Source organism: Patella vulgata, chromosome 1, assembly GCF_932274485.2.
Source record: "Patella vulgata chromosome 1, xgPatVulg1.2, whole genome shotgun sequence".
NCBI lineage: Eukaryota > Metazoa > Mollusca > Gastropoda > Patellidae > Patella > Patella vulgata.
The window spans coordinates 18,863,880-18,879,391 of NC_065879.2; the positions used below are offsets into that span (position 1 = coordinate 18,863,880).

At 33.7% G+C, this 15,512-nt stretch overlaps 1 protein-coding gene and 1 long non-coding RNA gene across 4 annotated transcripts in view; one reads left to right on the forward strand and one right to left on the reverse strand.

The window, feature by feature from the left end:
* Positions 1-15,512, forward strand: part of LOC126808916 (uncharacterized) — a 131,647-nt gene that overhangs the window by 34,181 nt on the left and 81,954 nt on the right. The window lies entirely within an intron of this gene.
* LOC126808942 (uncharacterized) overlaps positions 15,034-15,512 on the reverse strand; it is a 29,059-nt gene continuing 28,580 nt past the window's right edge. The window contains exon 3 of the long non-coding RNA XR_007674851.2: positions 15,034-15,247. This is a non-coding gene — a long non-coding RNA (uncharacterized LOC126808942). The remainder of the gene's footprint in view (positions 15,248-15,512) is intronic.

Genomic DNA, 15,512 nt, shown 5'->3' on the forward strand with positions numbered 1-15,512 from the left:
CACAAATCAGAGCTTTGTAATACACGCATATACTTGATGTACTAAATACACAAATGGCTGAATTTCGAGACATTTCTGGCACTCTTTTATCACATAATGAGAACACTGCATTAATTTCTATATATCAATAAAATATGCCTCAGACCCATTGTTTATTTTTAAATTTGAATTAGACTCGTAACAAAATATATTTTCTGGCAACAAATAGCATATAAATAAAACTAGATTTACTTTCTGATTATTTTTTTTAAATGAAATCATTCCAGGGCTTTTATTGACATTTCAGAAAATGTAGAGTTGGTCCCATGCACTTGAGGCCAAGGTCCTTGAAGTTGTACAGCTGCACCCGGTGACCGATATTTATTTAACGGGGAATAAGTGATAATTCATATTATAACAGTAAATAATTAAAATATCCCATAGGGATTATAATAATATGTATATCATGTAGGTGTGCATGTAGGTTAAAATTGAGACCTCTGTAAATAGGCCCGTTCCTTGCATTTAGTTTTAGAGTTAGGAGTGCTAAAATTGAGAGAGCGAAATGGGGTTGATCGACCACTCGACACAAACTAGGTCATTTCGGGACTAACGTATGGTTCAATTTTATTTCAATAATTCGCTTGCGCGTAGGGGTCTAGCAGTGGGGGGAAACCGGGTGATCCTGAAAAAATACACAGGTTGGACGGGCGACCTACTCCTTGTCACGTACGGAAAGATACCCCAGCAGTCAAAATAGGTCAAAATAAGCGATTTCGGTTTCTAGTGTCGATGCATCGTTACGGTCAGTTTAAAAAATTGTCTTTTAAGGATAATGTGTATAGTACCAATACCTATCACATACGGAAGAGGCGATAAAATCTCTTTGCATTTCCAATTTCAAAATTAATTAAAACCAATATTAAATTCCAAAAATCATTTTTTTGCTAAAACTCTTTTCTTTTTAATGTGATCAAAATGGGGGTCAAGCACAGAGTCAGGGGTGGTAATGGGCGTATTGTGTCCTAATTTCATGGTTTTCGGACAATCGGTGCCGGTGTCACGGCGAAATTCCACTTTTTTCCCCTCATGGAAGCCGTAAATTGACGCAAGGAGTAGGGTCGCCTGTCCAACCTTGTGGGTTTTCTCCGGGTCCTCCGGTTTCCTCCCACTGCTAAAGACCCCTACGCGCAAGCGAATTATTGAAATAAAATTAAACCATATGTTGGTCCCGAAATGACCTAGTTTGTGTCGAGTGGACGTTAAACCCCATTTCTCTCTCTCCGTAAATTGACTTGAGGCCAGTGTCCTTTAAGTTGTACAGCGGCACCAGGTGACCGATATTTATTTAACGGGGAATAAGTGATAATTCATATTATAGCAGTAAATAATTAAAATATGTCATAGGTGTCACGGCGAAATTACACTTTTTTCCCCTCATGGAAGCCGTAAATTGACTTAGAAAAAAAAACGACGAAAGGCAGGTGACAAGAACAAACGACTTGAACGAATGCAGGTATCACCTTGAAATTTTCAGGGTGCCTAGGTACCAACGTGAAAAGTTGCTCGCCGGAATTTAGTACTGATGGTACCGTTGGTTCCTGTGTAGCGCATGCGCGAAATCAAAACCAGCTAAACTCGAAAACAACCTTGTCGGCATGGAAAACATCAAAGGAGAAATTCGAATTTTTGAAATATTCAAATACCAAACATTCGACCATGATCCAGGCTATCCTCAAATGTATTAATTTCGGTAATAGGAGACAGATTCTCTAAGCCAAGACCAATTGTGTATGTTTTCAAGCCCATAAATGTGGATTTTTCACTAATTTTCATTTTCATTTCAAAATGGCGTCCATCAGTTGACCTAAATCAAAATTCTAAACCGATAGATTTTTAGGCTTTCCTTCAAGCATTCAGAAAATGTAACTCTTATGTCTTTAAGTAAAATATTGCAAAAGCCGTATGGACTTTTCACATTTTGAGATGGTGGCACTTCCGGTTTGCTCGACAAACTCCATATTTTGTGTACTCATCAGTACTGTCTTAGCTAGTACAGAAAAAAAAATTCAAGGCAATCTGACCTATATTTCGTCGATTTTTTTGAAAACTTTGATCCTTAATTTCACCAAGGGGAGATAATTTAGAAAATTTCCAAGGACATCATTGAAGTCGCATTGGCAAGATCTACTAACATTCTAAATTTCACGAAAATCGCACAACTATTAAAGAAGTTGTCAAATTGGTAATAACTTCCGGTTCGAAATGACAGCGACGAATTTTCGAAATGCCAAAATCCGAAATTGCAGATTTGAAGTAAATGTTTCAAGATACTCAAAGAAAAAAGAATTAGTAAAATAGGTCAAATAGTCACAGAGTTACAGCATTGTAGGTCAAATGCATTCCTTCGTAAAATTCGGTGATTTCGGATTCGTAAAACGTTTTGAAAATATATTTAATCAACAGCCACCACCCATTTTTGGGGGGATAGGTAAAAGTTTCAGAACGATCCTATGGTTAGATTCTGAGAAATCCGATTTGTGGACAAAACACAAAAAAAAAATAACAATAATAATCTTAACAGAAACAATAAGCTTTCATATGTAATATGAAAGCTTAATAATTTTAACAAAAACAATAGTGTTTCACACAAGCTACGCAGTGTGAAACCCTAATAATAATAAGAATAATTTTAACAAAAACAATAGTGTTTCACACAAGCTACGCAGTGTGAAACTCTAATTAATCTTAGTAATAACAATAGTCTTTCACCAAAGGTGAAAGCCTAATAATAATAAGAAGAATAATCTTAGTAATAACAATAGTCTTTCACCAAAGGTGAAAGCCTAATAAGAAGAAGAATAATCTTAGTAATAACAATAGTCTTTCACCGAAGGTGAAAGCCTAACTAGACCTGCAAGCAGCACTGAACCGGCTTTCAGGAATCAGACAGGAAGTGTGTCATACAATAGCCCATTTATCGAGCTACAAAGCAATACTTTAGATGTTTTGATCCGGTCACACCCGACGGTGAAATCCCGATTGTTGCAAGAGCACCGATTTTTTACTGTCTTTTTTTTAAATATCGAATATTTTTTTGACTACTTCCGGTTTACGGATCATTATCGGGATAGATTTAACAAGTGGTATGGGAACTTAACTTCCTGTACCAGAAGTTTCAGCAAAAATCCATTGGACATTATACCATTAGAAGCAGATTTACAGATATAACAATTTTTCGACTTTTTTCAAAGATTGTGGCCCTTTTGGACCATTTATGCTATATTGAGGCTTTTAAATTTGAATTCACACCATAGACCAACGTTAGGACTCTAAGTAACATAAATTTAAGAAAGGAAATAAGGGAAGTTTTCGAAATAAAAGCGTCTGAATAGGCTCAAAAAGGTAAAATAATAGATTTTCAGCGTTCCATTATATATTGCCGAATCCGCGAATTTTTACCATTTAGATGTCATAAGATCGTTGTTTTGATTCGGTGAAATCTGGCGTAGTATTGTAATCACTTTTTTCGGAAGATCGCCATTTTTTTTTTACCTTTTACTTTTTTTTTCTCAAAATATCGGAATTTTTTTCGACTACTTCCGGTTTTTGGGTCACTCTCGGGATAGCTTTAAGAAGTTATTTGGTTACCTTATCTTCTGTACAAGAAGTTTCAGAATAATCCATTCAGCTGTTTTCCAAAGAAAGAAAACTAGAAGATCATAAATTTTCAGTAATTTAGGGATTTTTCAACTTTTTTCCAAGATTGAGGTTCTTTTTAGACCACTTATATTATTTCAATGCTTTTAGTTTTGGACTCACGCCATAGTCCACCGATAGGACTCTTGAGTAAAAAAAGTTTAAGAAAAAAATTAGATTTCGTTTTCGAGAAAATGGCGTCTCAAAATGCTCCAAAACGGAAAATACTAGATTTTCGGCGAACCATAATTTATTTTCTAGCCATCTAAATCGGATCATTCAGATGTCATGTGATAGCCCATTAATGGGGCTATCCAGTGATACTTTAGTTCTTTTGGTCTGCTAACATCTGATGGAGATATCAAGTTTTTCGCAAGAGCGCTATTTTTTTAAACCTTTTTTCTTCATTTTTTAATACTTCCTGTATGGAAATTATTGTCGGGATAGTTTTAATAACCTGATTGCCTTATCAAATAGCCACAGGCCTATGTAATGATATATTACATTGTCTGATCAGATAAAATGTCCCTGGGAAATCCTATGTTCAATAGTGCCAAAAATGCAAAAATGTCAATATATCGAAAATTAAATTTAAATATTTCAATACATATTATACATCGTTAGAATCGTAATTAGGTCAGCTATCTGAATGTGTAACTTTTTTGTAAAAAATTGTTTAAATAATAAAGTAATAGAGCATTTTCCAAAATTTCACGATTTTTCAACTTTTTTCGATTTTCAGTACGTTATTTTACCTATTCCAGACATTTCAATGTCTTATTGGATGGATTCATGGACAAGACTACCGGAGGGACTCTCGATAAGGAAAGTTTTAAGAAAAATCCTTGGAGCCGTTTTCGAGATACAGGCGTCCAAAAACGCTCCAAATCATAAAATACTTGATTTTCAGCTTGTCATATTTTGCTGCTTGGTCATAGTATCCGTATAAATTGGGCATCATTCGACAGCCCATTCATCGAACCACTCAACGAAAGCTTGATTAGTTTAATCCATTGATACTGGACGGAGAAATCGAGTTTTTCCCAAAACACCCATTTTTTGCTCTTTTTTTTCGAAATATCTATCATTATTTCGACTTCTTCCGGTTTCCGGATCGTTTTTGAAATTGCTTTATCCAGCGGTCTGACTATATAGCTTTATGTTCCAGGACTTTCAGAACTATCGATTTATTCTTTCCCAAAAATATAAGGGTTGGGGAATGGGCAGAAAATTCGAAAAAAATCGAAAAATAAAGGGCGATAACTCGGAATGGAATTTATATTTCTGGAATTGAATGGACTTGAGGTATCCAAAAATGTAGGTCAAATTTGAAAATTTTGAAAAATAAAAAAAATTGTCTTGTAAAATTTTTTTTTCATTTTTCGAACACTAGATGTCAGCGACAAAGTTTCAAAATTTCAACTGCTATCGTCCGAGAAAAGACTCAAGGTTTCTGAAAATGTCATTTGTATGAAAATAGGTAAAGAATTGGCGAAGCTACGGCCGTTTTTTAATTTTTATGCATCACACGAAATTCGGCCACTTCTGGTCAGCGCAGAAGTTTCAAAAATAGTTTATCAAGTAGCCACCACATGGTTTCCCGATAGAAAATTGGGTCCCATATCGGTATCTATTACAAGCACTGAGAAATAGGCGTTAGCGAAAAAAAAAAAAAATAATAACTAGACCTGCAAGCAGCACTGAACTGGCTTTCAGGAATCAGACAGGAAGTGTGTCATACAATAGCCCATTTATCGAGCTACCAAACGATACTTTAGATGTTTTGATCCGGTTACACCCGACGGTGAAATCTCGATTGTTGCAAGAGCACCGATTTTTTTACTGTCTTTTTTTTTTTTAAATATCGAATACCTTTTTGACTACTTCCTGTTTACGGTTCATTATCAGGATAGATTTAACAATTGGTATGGGAATTTAACTTCTGTACCAGAAGTTTCAGAAAGATCCATTGGACAGTTTTACCTCCCTTATACCATTAGAAGCAGATTTACAGATATAACGATTTTTCGACTTTTTTCAAAGATTGTGGCCCTTGAGGCTTTTAAATTTGGATTCACACCATAGACCACCGTTAGGACTCTAAGTAACAGAAGTTTTAGAAAGGAAATAAGAGAAGTTTTCGAAATAAAAGCGTCTGAATAGGCTCCAAAAAGGATAATAATAGATTTTCAGCGTTCCATTATATATTGCCTAACCCGCGAATTTTTACCATTTAGATGTCACAAGATCGTCCATTGTTCGAACTATCCAATGACACTTTAGTTGATTTGATTCGATGAAATCTTACGTAGTAATCACTTTTTTCGCAAGATCACCATTTTTTTACTTTTTATGATTTTTTTCTCAAAATATCAGATATTTTTTCGACTACTTCCGGATTTTGGATCATTGTCGGGATAGTTTTAACAAGTTGTTTGGTTACCTAACCTTCTGTACAAGAAGTTTCAGAAAAATCCATTCAGCTGTTTTCCAAACAAAGAAAAATAGAAGATCATTTTCAGTAATTTAAGGATTTTTCAACTTTTTTCCAAGATTGAGGCTCTTTTTCGACCACTTATATTATTTCAATGCTTTTATAGTCCACCGATAGAACTCTAGTAAAAAAAGTTTAAGAAAAATCGTAGTTTTCGTTTTCGAGAAAATGGCGTCTCAAAAGTCTGCAAAACGGAAAATACTGGATTTTCAGCGTACCATAATTTATTTTCTAGCCATCTAAATCGTATCATTCAGATGTCAGATAACATCTGATGGAGAAATCAAGTTTTTCGCAAGAGCGCTATTTTTTTTAACCTTTTTTCTTCATTTTTTGAATACTTCCGGTATGGAGATTATTGTCGGGATAAGTCCGTTATTTTACCTATTCCAGACACTTCAAAGTCTTATTGGATGGATTCATGCACACGACTACCGGGGAGACTCTCGATATGGAAAGTTTAAGAAAAATCCTTGGAGCAGTTTTCGAGATATAGGCGTCCAAAAACGCTCCAAATCAGAAAATACTTGATTTTCAGCATGTCATATTTTGCTGCCCTGTCATGGGATTCGTGTGAAATTGGTATCATATGATAGTCAAATCCCCGGGCTACCCACCGATAACTTAATTTCTTTAATCCGTTGATATCGGGTGGAGAAATCATGTTTTTCCCAAAATCACCCATTTTTTGCATTTTCTTCAAAATATCGGACAATTTTTCGACCACTTCCGGGTTAAGTATCCTTGTCGAAATAGCTTTATCAGTTGGATTTGGAGTATAACTTCCTGTTCCAGAAGTTTCAGAAACGTCGATTCCGCCGTAAAACGAAACTCGGGCTCACAAAATGGGCAGAAAATTCGAAAAAAATCGAAAAATAAAGGGTGATAACTCTGAATGAAAGTTATATTACTGGAATCGGATTGCCTTCAAGTAGCCAAAAATGTAGGTCAAATTTGAAAATTTTGAAAAATTACAAAAATTGTCTCCTAAACAACGTATTTTCAAATTTCGAACGACAAATGCCATAGATGAATGTTCGAAATTGAAAAATGAGAGAGAGCCATTGTCTCGGAAAAGATTCAGGGTTTCCAAAAATGTGAATTGTTTTAAAATAGGTAAAGAATTGGCAAAACCACGGCCGATTTTTGATTTATTGCTACTGTTCAATAAATCTGTTTTCAATCATGGAGAAATAGGCCCCCGCTGTAAATAATAATAATAATAATAATAATAATTTTAGTAATCTCAATAGGCTTTCAGACGAAAGTCTGAAAGCCTAATAATTTTAGTAATCTCAATTGTTTTTACTAAAATTATTAATAATAATTTTAGTAAAAACAATAGTCTTTCAGACAAAGTCTGAAAGCCTAATAAATAATAATTTTATTACCCGGTAATCACAATAGGCTTTCAGACAAAAGTCTGAAAGCCTAATAATCTTAACAAAAACAATAGTGTTTCACACAAGCTACGCAGTGTGAAACCCTAATAATAATTTTAGTAATCTTTCGTCTGAAAGCCTAATAACTAGAACTTACCTGTGAAAATGTCACTTCCTGTACCAATGAAACCAGTAAACAGGTTTCCGACATAAGCATTGCACACATCAAATAAAATGGATGCCGAATCAACCAAATCCAGCAATATCAATTCATTTTATACATTTGTTACATGTAAGTAGCATTACCACATTCGTCCTCAGCGCTGTGTGACACTCAGTCAGCGTATTGACCGTGTCCTACACTCCTCGCGCACTGAGTGCCAAGAAAAAATATCCGATAAAAAAACTCACAATTTGTGTCAACATATTTTAACCTATATGAATAAAAAGCCAATTAAATTACCTTTCTAGTGATACAAGTTTCGTTTTTGTTCTTTATTGATAATGCACTCAAAACACAAGTTATAAAATACCCACGCTAATATTACGTCACTGGCAGTTAGCCATTGTTTTTCCATTAGCAAATTAATTAGTGTTCACGGCACACCCGGGTTTTTGAGCGGTATCTCGCTGGGGATTCTCATAGCTCGGAAAGTTCTTCACGTACGTCATTGAAACTTTCAACGAATCATCAGGAAGAACCCTGCAAGGTTCCGCGGCATTCCCGATCAAAATGGCGGGTATAGTTTTTGAGATACAAATGTTTTAAAAGATTGAAGGGGGTGGAAGGCGGGTAATCCTTCCATGGATGCTATCACGCACGATATAAACAAAACACTTGTTATTTTGACATTTATGTATGGATTTGACTTGACAGTTGTCTTGGAACCGAATGACAAACATGTATGTCCCATAAATTAGTTAATTTTAGATATTAATCGAATTACTAATACTATAATAGTATAATTATTTACCAAACATTTCATCAATAATCAAGTAGTCTAGAGATTATAGGCCTATCAAATAATATTATCATTTTGATTATGAAACTCAATAAAATGGATCAATTTTAGATATTAATATAATTAGTAAATTATGTAAAACTACAATTATTTACCAATCATTTTATCAGTAATCATGTAGGCTAATTAATATTATCATTTTGATTAAAATGTAACGCAATAAAAATGGTTTAATTTTAGATATTAATATAATTAGTAAAATTATGGAAAACTATAATTATTTACCAAAATTTTTTCAATAATCTAGTAGGCCTATTAAAATTATTATTTTTATTAAAATGTAACTCAATTAAAATTAGTTAATTTTACATGTTAGATTGTCAGTAAAGGTTACTTGGCCTATATAAGCTAGACTACTTGATTATTGATGAAATGTTTGGTAAATAATTATAGAATAATCTTTCATTTCATTTTCCAATTATAATATGTGAGGGAATTTAGCATTCCTATATCATATAAAACTTTTGAAACCTATTTTTCATGTATTTGTGAAAGATGCAAGCAGTTTCATGAAGGCGCATCAACTTACGACATTCCACGTCTCATCTTTGAAATATTGAACAAAATAGACAATGTCTAAAAACAAGTTCTTTATTTGATATGTTCTCTGGTGGGTATTGGACATTTGGAAACTGTAATCCCCTCTTCAATACCTTTCCAATGATATATTACAACCCATACTTTGAGCACCGAATAAATGACACCCGATTGTGACGGAATCTGGCATGTCGGCCATCTTGGATTCCAAAATGGCCGCCATTTTTCTTTGAAGTCATGAAGTAGATCAAACTTACTTTATGGAGTGCAGAATGAAGCATTTTTAACAGCCGTGTAGTGTCATTTGATGCTGACCTCATAATTGCAGTACATTTTAATGGCGGTTTTAACCGCAATCCAAGATGGCCACCATCTCACGGAACGCGTATGTTGCAGAGGCATTTTGACGACAGAATTGAATTTGTCGTCCATTTTTCATCTGGGTGTCAAAATTTCAACTTATTGCTTTTGATATTACCAGAGTTATTGTAGGATCTTTAAAAGACTATTTTAGCCTCAAAAAGCCCTATTTCGAGGGCGTGTTTTGCCTATAGATAAGTCTATTACTTTTTGTCAGAAAATTGTTGCCATCTGCGATGAGAAAAATGTTCATAGAAAACTTATTTATTAACCGATTTTGAGAATTTAAAAAGTTTCTTCATGTTTGAAACAGGCTGCATGCATTAAAACAGAGAAAAACACATCATCTGTTATTTGAAATTTTGATGTGGTAATGCTAATGTAAGTGTACAGTACTTCTGGTGATAATGAAAATGTTCAATTTGTTTTATGAAATCAGAAATGGCATAAGGCATCACATGGTGAAAATTTTATGTAAATCGAATAATATGTAATCGGTAGGTATGTAATGGCGCCCAAGGTGGCTGCATGTGTTTTTAGCTCTTACTATTTTGTGTATTTTAAAGGATATAACAATCTTTAAACCATGCTAATTTTGGCATGTACCTGTGTTTTGATTTGAAGATCAGTTTAGTGGAACTTGTTTATCTATTTTATTGGATATATTAGCAGAAATTGCAATTTAGTTTTCATTTATATTTTACTTCAACTGTGAGTTTATGTGAATATGATCACCTACACCAAAGCTGAGTTGTTGAAGATTGGTGAGCTCTGTTATCAACATAAACAAGAAAATTACTCTACTTTTAAACAGCCTCAGTTGATTAATGTTAAATCAACTAAGAGAGGTGTGAGAGGGGGTAAAAGAAGGATTAAATCTATTATCACAGTGAGAGAATCTAAGATAAGTACAAACCATGTTAACCACAACAACTTAATTTCAATTTGTCCTATAAAGGTCAAGCCGGAATCGAAACAAAATGCATGTCAGTTCGTGAATTTATGTCTTGTGAACTCCAGATCAGTGAGAAATAAAGCAGATGAACTTAATGAATTCATTATTGAAAATGATTTTGATCTATTTGTATCGACTGAAACTTGGCTGAAACCTAATGACAGTTTTGTCATTAACAAACTTATTCCAGATAACTATAAATATTCGCTTGTTAACCGTTGTAATAGAAATGGCGGTGGTGTTGCCCTTATCCACAAAGACTCAATTAATGTTATGTGTGTTGCATCATCTACATACTCCAGCTTTGAAATTCTTCAAAATAACATTCAGTTAAACAGCTGTGTCCTTCTGATAGTTATTATATATAGACCGCCCCAGTCACGAGTTAATAAATGTACAATTGACACTTTTCTAGATGAATTTTCGGATTTCTTACACGGTATTCTGGATGGTCCTGAAGATATTTTAATACTTGGAGATTTTAATATACATGTCGACAAATCAAATTTCTCGACAGTTAACAGATTTAAAGAGGTTTTAAACTCATTTCATTTACATCAACATGTTTCTCAACCAACACACAAGGGTGGTCATATTCTAGATTTAGTGATAACCCGCGCCAACAGTGACTTGATCAAATCTTTGAAGGTTGAAGATAATCTCATCTCAGATCATTATTGTGTTATTAGTGAACTGATTTTCGCAAAACCAAAACCAAAAAGAACTTTAATTTCCTATCGCAATACAAAGAATTTGAGCGTTGAAGATTTTAAAACATCGATAACAAGTAGTAAACTTTTAGATCGTGTCCAGGAAATTCCTGATGTTGATGATCAAATCAAACTTTATAATGCAGTACTAACAAACATACTTGATGAACATGCTCCAGTCGTAACAAGAAACATTATTTTACGACCGAATAGAAAATGGTTTTCAGATGACATTCGACAGTCAAAGATTGACCGACGTAAAGCTGAAAAGCGATGGCGTAAATCTAAACTTGAAATTGATCGTGACTTATATAAACAAGCAAGAAATGAAACTAACAGTCTTATCTCTTCGTCAAAACGCAGTTACATTTCCAATAGCTTTATCCAAAATAAGAAAAACCCACGTCAAATCTATAAGCTCACTTCCAGTTTCTTAAAGAACCAAGGCCACAGATTTCAAAATACAAGTACTAAGTTAACCGAAAAGTTCTCAACATTCTTTCATGAAAAAATAGATAAAATTCGTTCCGAATTTCCTGATCATATATCTACTGCCTTGTGTGAAGAAAAACCCTTCGCTGGTTCACCCCTTACAAATTTTTCTCCTGCTTCTAATACAGAACTCAAGTATTTGATAAGTAAATCTTCGTCTTCTTCATGCAACCTTGATCCAATACCAACATGGTTACTTAAACTGTGTATAAATGAACTCTTACCAATAATTACACATATTGTTAACACATCAATTATGCATGGTAATGTAAGCCAGTTCACAAAAATCGCCCATGTTAAACCGCTACTGAAGAAACCAAATCTAGACCCGAATAACTTAAAGAACTTTCGACCTGTGTCTAATCTGTCATACATATCAAAACTAATTGAGAAAGTTATATCCACGAGACTAAAACACCATTTTGTTATTAACAATCTTGACGAACAATTTCAATCAGCATATAAGAAGGGTCACAGCACTGAAACAGCACTGCTGAGAGTATATAACGATATTGTTACTAACATAGATAATAAACAGTCTGTCGTATTAGTGTTACTAGACTTAAGTGCCGCCTTTGATACTATTGATCATGATATTCTATTAAACCGGTTACAAACACGTTTTAGCGTCGATGAACTATGTCTAAAATGGATACGCTCTTATCTAACTGACAGGTCACAGTATGTAGTCATTGAGAAAGCAACATCGTCTCCCAAAACCCTACGCTTTGGAGTTCCGCAGGGGTCGGTTCTTGGTCCCCTTTTATTCACTGCCTACACAACACCAATTGGCGATATCATCCGAAAACATGGAATTAACTTTCATCTTTATGCTGACGACACACAACTGTATCTTGCTTTGAAACCACCGAGTGACTCCACCGAAATCTGTAAACTTGAGGCTTGTATAGATGACATAAAAAATTGGATGAATCTTAATTTCCTAAAATTAAATGATGATAAGACAGAGGTCATCTTAATCAGCAGAAAATCTCTTTCTCAATCCGTTAAAATCGGTGATTCAACAATAACATCCTCCCAATCAGTTAAAAATCTTGGAGTTTACTTTGATCACGATCTTAAAATGAAAAGTCACATCTCTACTACATGCAAATCATTAAATCTTCATCTTTACAACATTGGTAAACTTCGACCATTTATAACGTCAAATATCGCTAAAATGTTAACTAACGCTTTCGTTCTCTCCAAACTAGATTACTGCAATTCGCTTCTATACCAATTACCAGCATCAGATATAAACAGACTCCAGAAAATTCAGAACAAAGCTGCACGTATCGTTTCTCTAACTAAACAATCTGAACACATTACTCCAGTACTCCAAAATCTTCATTGGCTACCAGTTTATCAACGAATTAATTTTAAGATCGGTCTTTTAACTTTTAATTGTCTAAATAATAACTGTTCCCCACAATATCTTAATGAACTTTTAACCCCGTATAAACCAAGCAGGAACCTACGCTCTGCTGATAAAAACTTACTTCATGTTCCTACAGTAAAAACTAAAACTGGTGAACGGGCTTTTGTTTACGCCTCTGCTAACGTGTGGAATGAATTACCTAGACATGTAAAAGACTCTACTAACGTTGCTGTTTTTAAAAAAAATCTTAAAACCGAACTTTTTAAACGTGCTTTTAAACTATGAACATGTTGACATTTTAATGTTTTAGAACTATTTGTTTTATATTATATGTAATATTTTAATTGTGAAAAGCGCCGCGGAGCAGCTGTTAGCTGGAGCACTCAGCACTATACAAAATGATTATTATTATTATAATTGCCACTTTTATAGACCAAAAACCTTGAAAAGTGACTTGTAGAAAATCGTCTTTTTCTCTGCAACCGTACAAGTTAGAAACAATTTTCTGGTATCTGTATGATCGTATGGGTTCAATCTATTTGTTGATTGGAATCAAATATCATAATTTTAAAAACAATACAAATCAGACTCATTTGAATAAAATATCTGTTTTGAAGGCTAAAAATACAGTTTTTGCCAAAATGACGTTACTTCCGGTGATAATGAAAATCTTAAATTACTTGTATGAAATCGTAAATGGCATTAGGTATCACACAGTGAAAATTTCATGAAAATCGAATAATAATTGACACTTTTGTGGACAAAAAACCTTGAAAAGTGACCTGTTGAAAATTGCCTATTTCTCCGAAACTGAACAAGTTATAAACCATTTTGTGATATCTATATGATCGTATGGGTTCATTCTTTTAGTTGATTAGAATCAAATATCAAAATCTTAAACAAACACTAAATACGACTCATTTGAATAAATTATTTGTTTCGAAGGCTATAAATACAGTTTTTGCCCAAATTTCGTCATTTTCGGTGACATTGAAAATGTTAAATTGAGTTGAACTAATCACAATTGACATTATGCATCAAATGGTGTCACTTTTATGAAAATCCAATAATAATTGACTCTTTTACAGGCACAATAGCGTAAAAAGTGACTCATGCAAAATTGACCATTTCTCGGCAACTGTGCATATTACAAATTAATTTTCACATACATTCTCTCCGTATAGATTATTGCTACGAGTTTATGAAAGTTACGAAGTAATATTTTAAAATATGAAAACGCTGGATGGGTTGTAAATAGCTTAATTTTACACCTTTTTTCACCTTTTAATTGAAATAGCCCGAAAACGGAATCGAAATTAAAAAAAACTGGGCACAACATTTTGTGCGCCTTTAACCCTTTCATTACTAGTGAGTTTTATAATGTATGACGCCAAATCCTGACAATATTCAGAAAAAACGTCAAAAAAATATGCGAAATGTTCATGTGATTATAGCTCAAAACCTATCAACTTTCAAAGAAGACAAGTTATGATTTTCTGAAAGGAAATTGAATTCTCTTTCCAATAGAGTCAACTAGAAATATGCATCTCTCATCACTACTTATGTATCATAAGATGTATCTGAAAAAAAATTTGAAATTTTTTTCAAGATAACCTTTGGAGAAAAACTTAATGCTACAAAGTTCAAAATTAATCTGACAAGTTAATTTCATTTTAAGGAGAATTTAATTTCCTTCACAATGGTACAATATTTTTGAAAATCTGATGGTAAATAAAAAAATGGCAACCATTTTAGTAAAAGAGTAACAAAGTCGTCAACCGTACTGTGATTGTTGCGACGGAGGAAACCGTTAGGTTGTCGACATATTTTGCTTACCTTGACTTATTTAACTTAATATTAATGTACAAAGCTGTAGTTTTTAAGGCTTAATGGTGTTAACATGTATTCCATTGAAAAAGCTCAATATACAAAAATAAACAATTTTTTGTTGAGTTTCTGGGTGCTATCATCAAATTCGGGCGGCGACTTCAATGGATTGGATTTATGTTATTTATACCAGGTAAATCTGTTGTATACATGTATCTGAAGGAAGATATCCAGAAACATTCTGGGGAAAAAATGAGAAACACCAAAGAGTTTATAAAACCATCTTTATACATGTACATGTATATCTTTCAAACTTGTAAATTGAACTCAAAACTTTTTAAATTTTAACTCAAACTTCTGAACTCAAACTTCTGAACTCAAACTTCATAAAAGTGAACTGGGTAACATAACTCTGAAATAAATAAAAAGTAAAAATTAAAACTAGAACATAGTCCATTTTAAAATCAGCAAAATATCAACAAATCTTTGGTCCAAGTTCATTGTTATTACAAATGTCTATTTTGACTGAGATGCGTGGTACAGTGGAAAGCATGTTTTACACAAATTAACAGAACAGATATTGCATCCGAATGACGATTGGATCCCTCTACCACTTGGTGCGCGTTTTCCTGAGGCACTGCACAAAACACACACACGTTTGCGCCCAGAAAAATGAA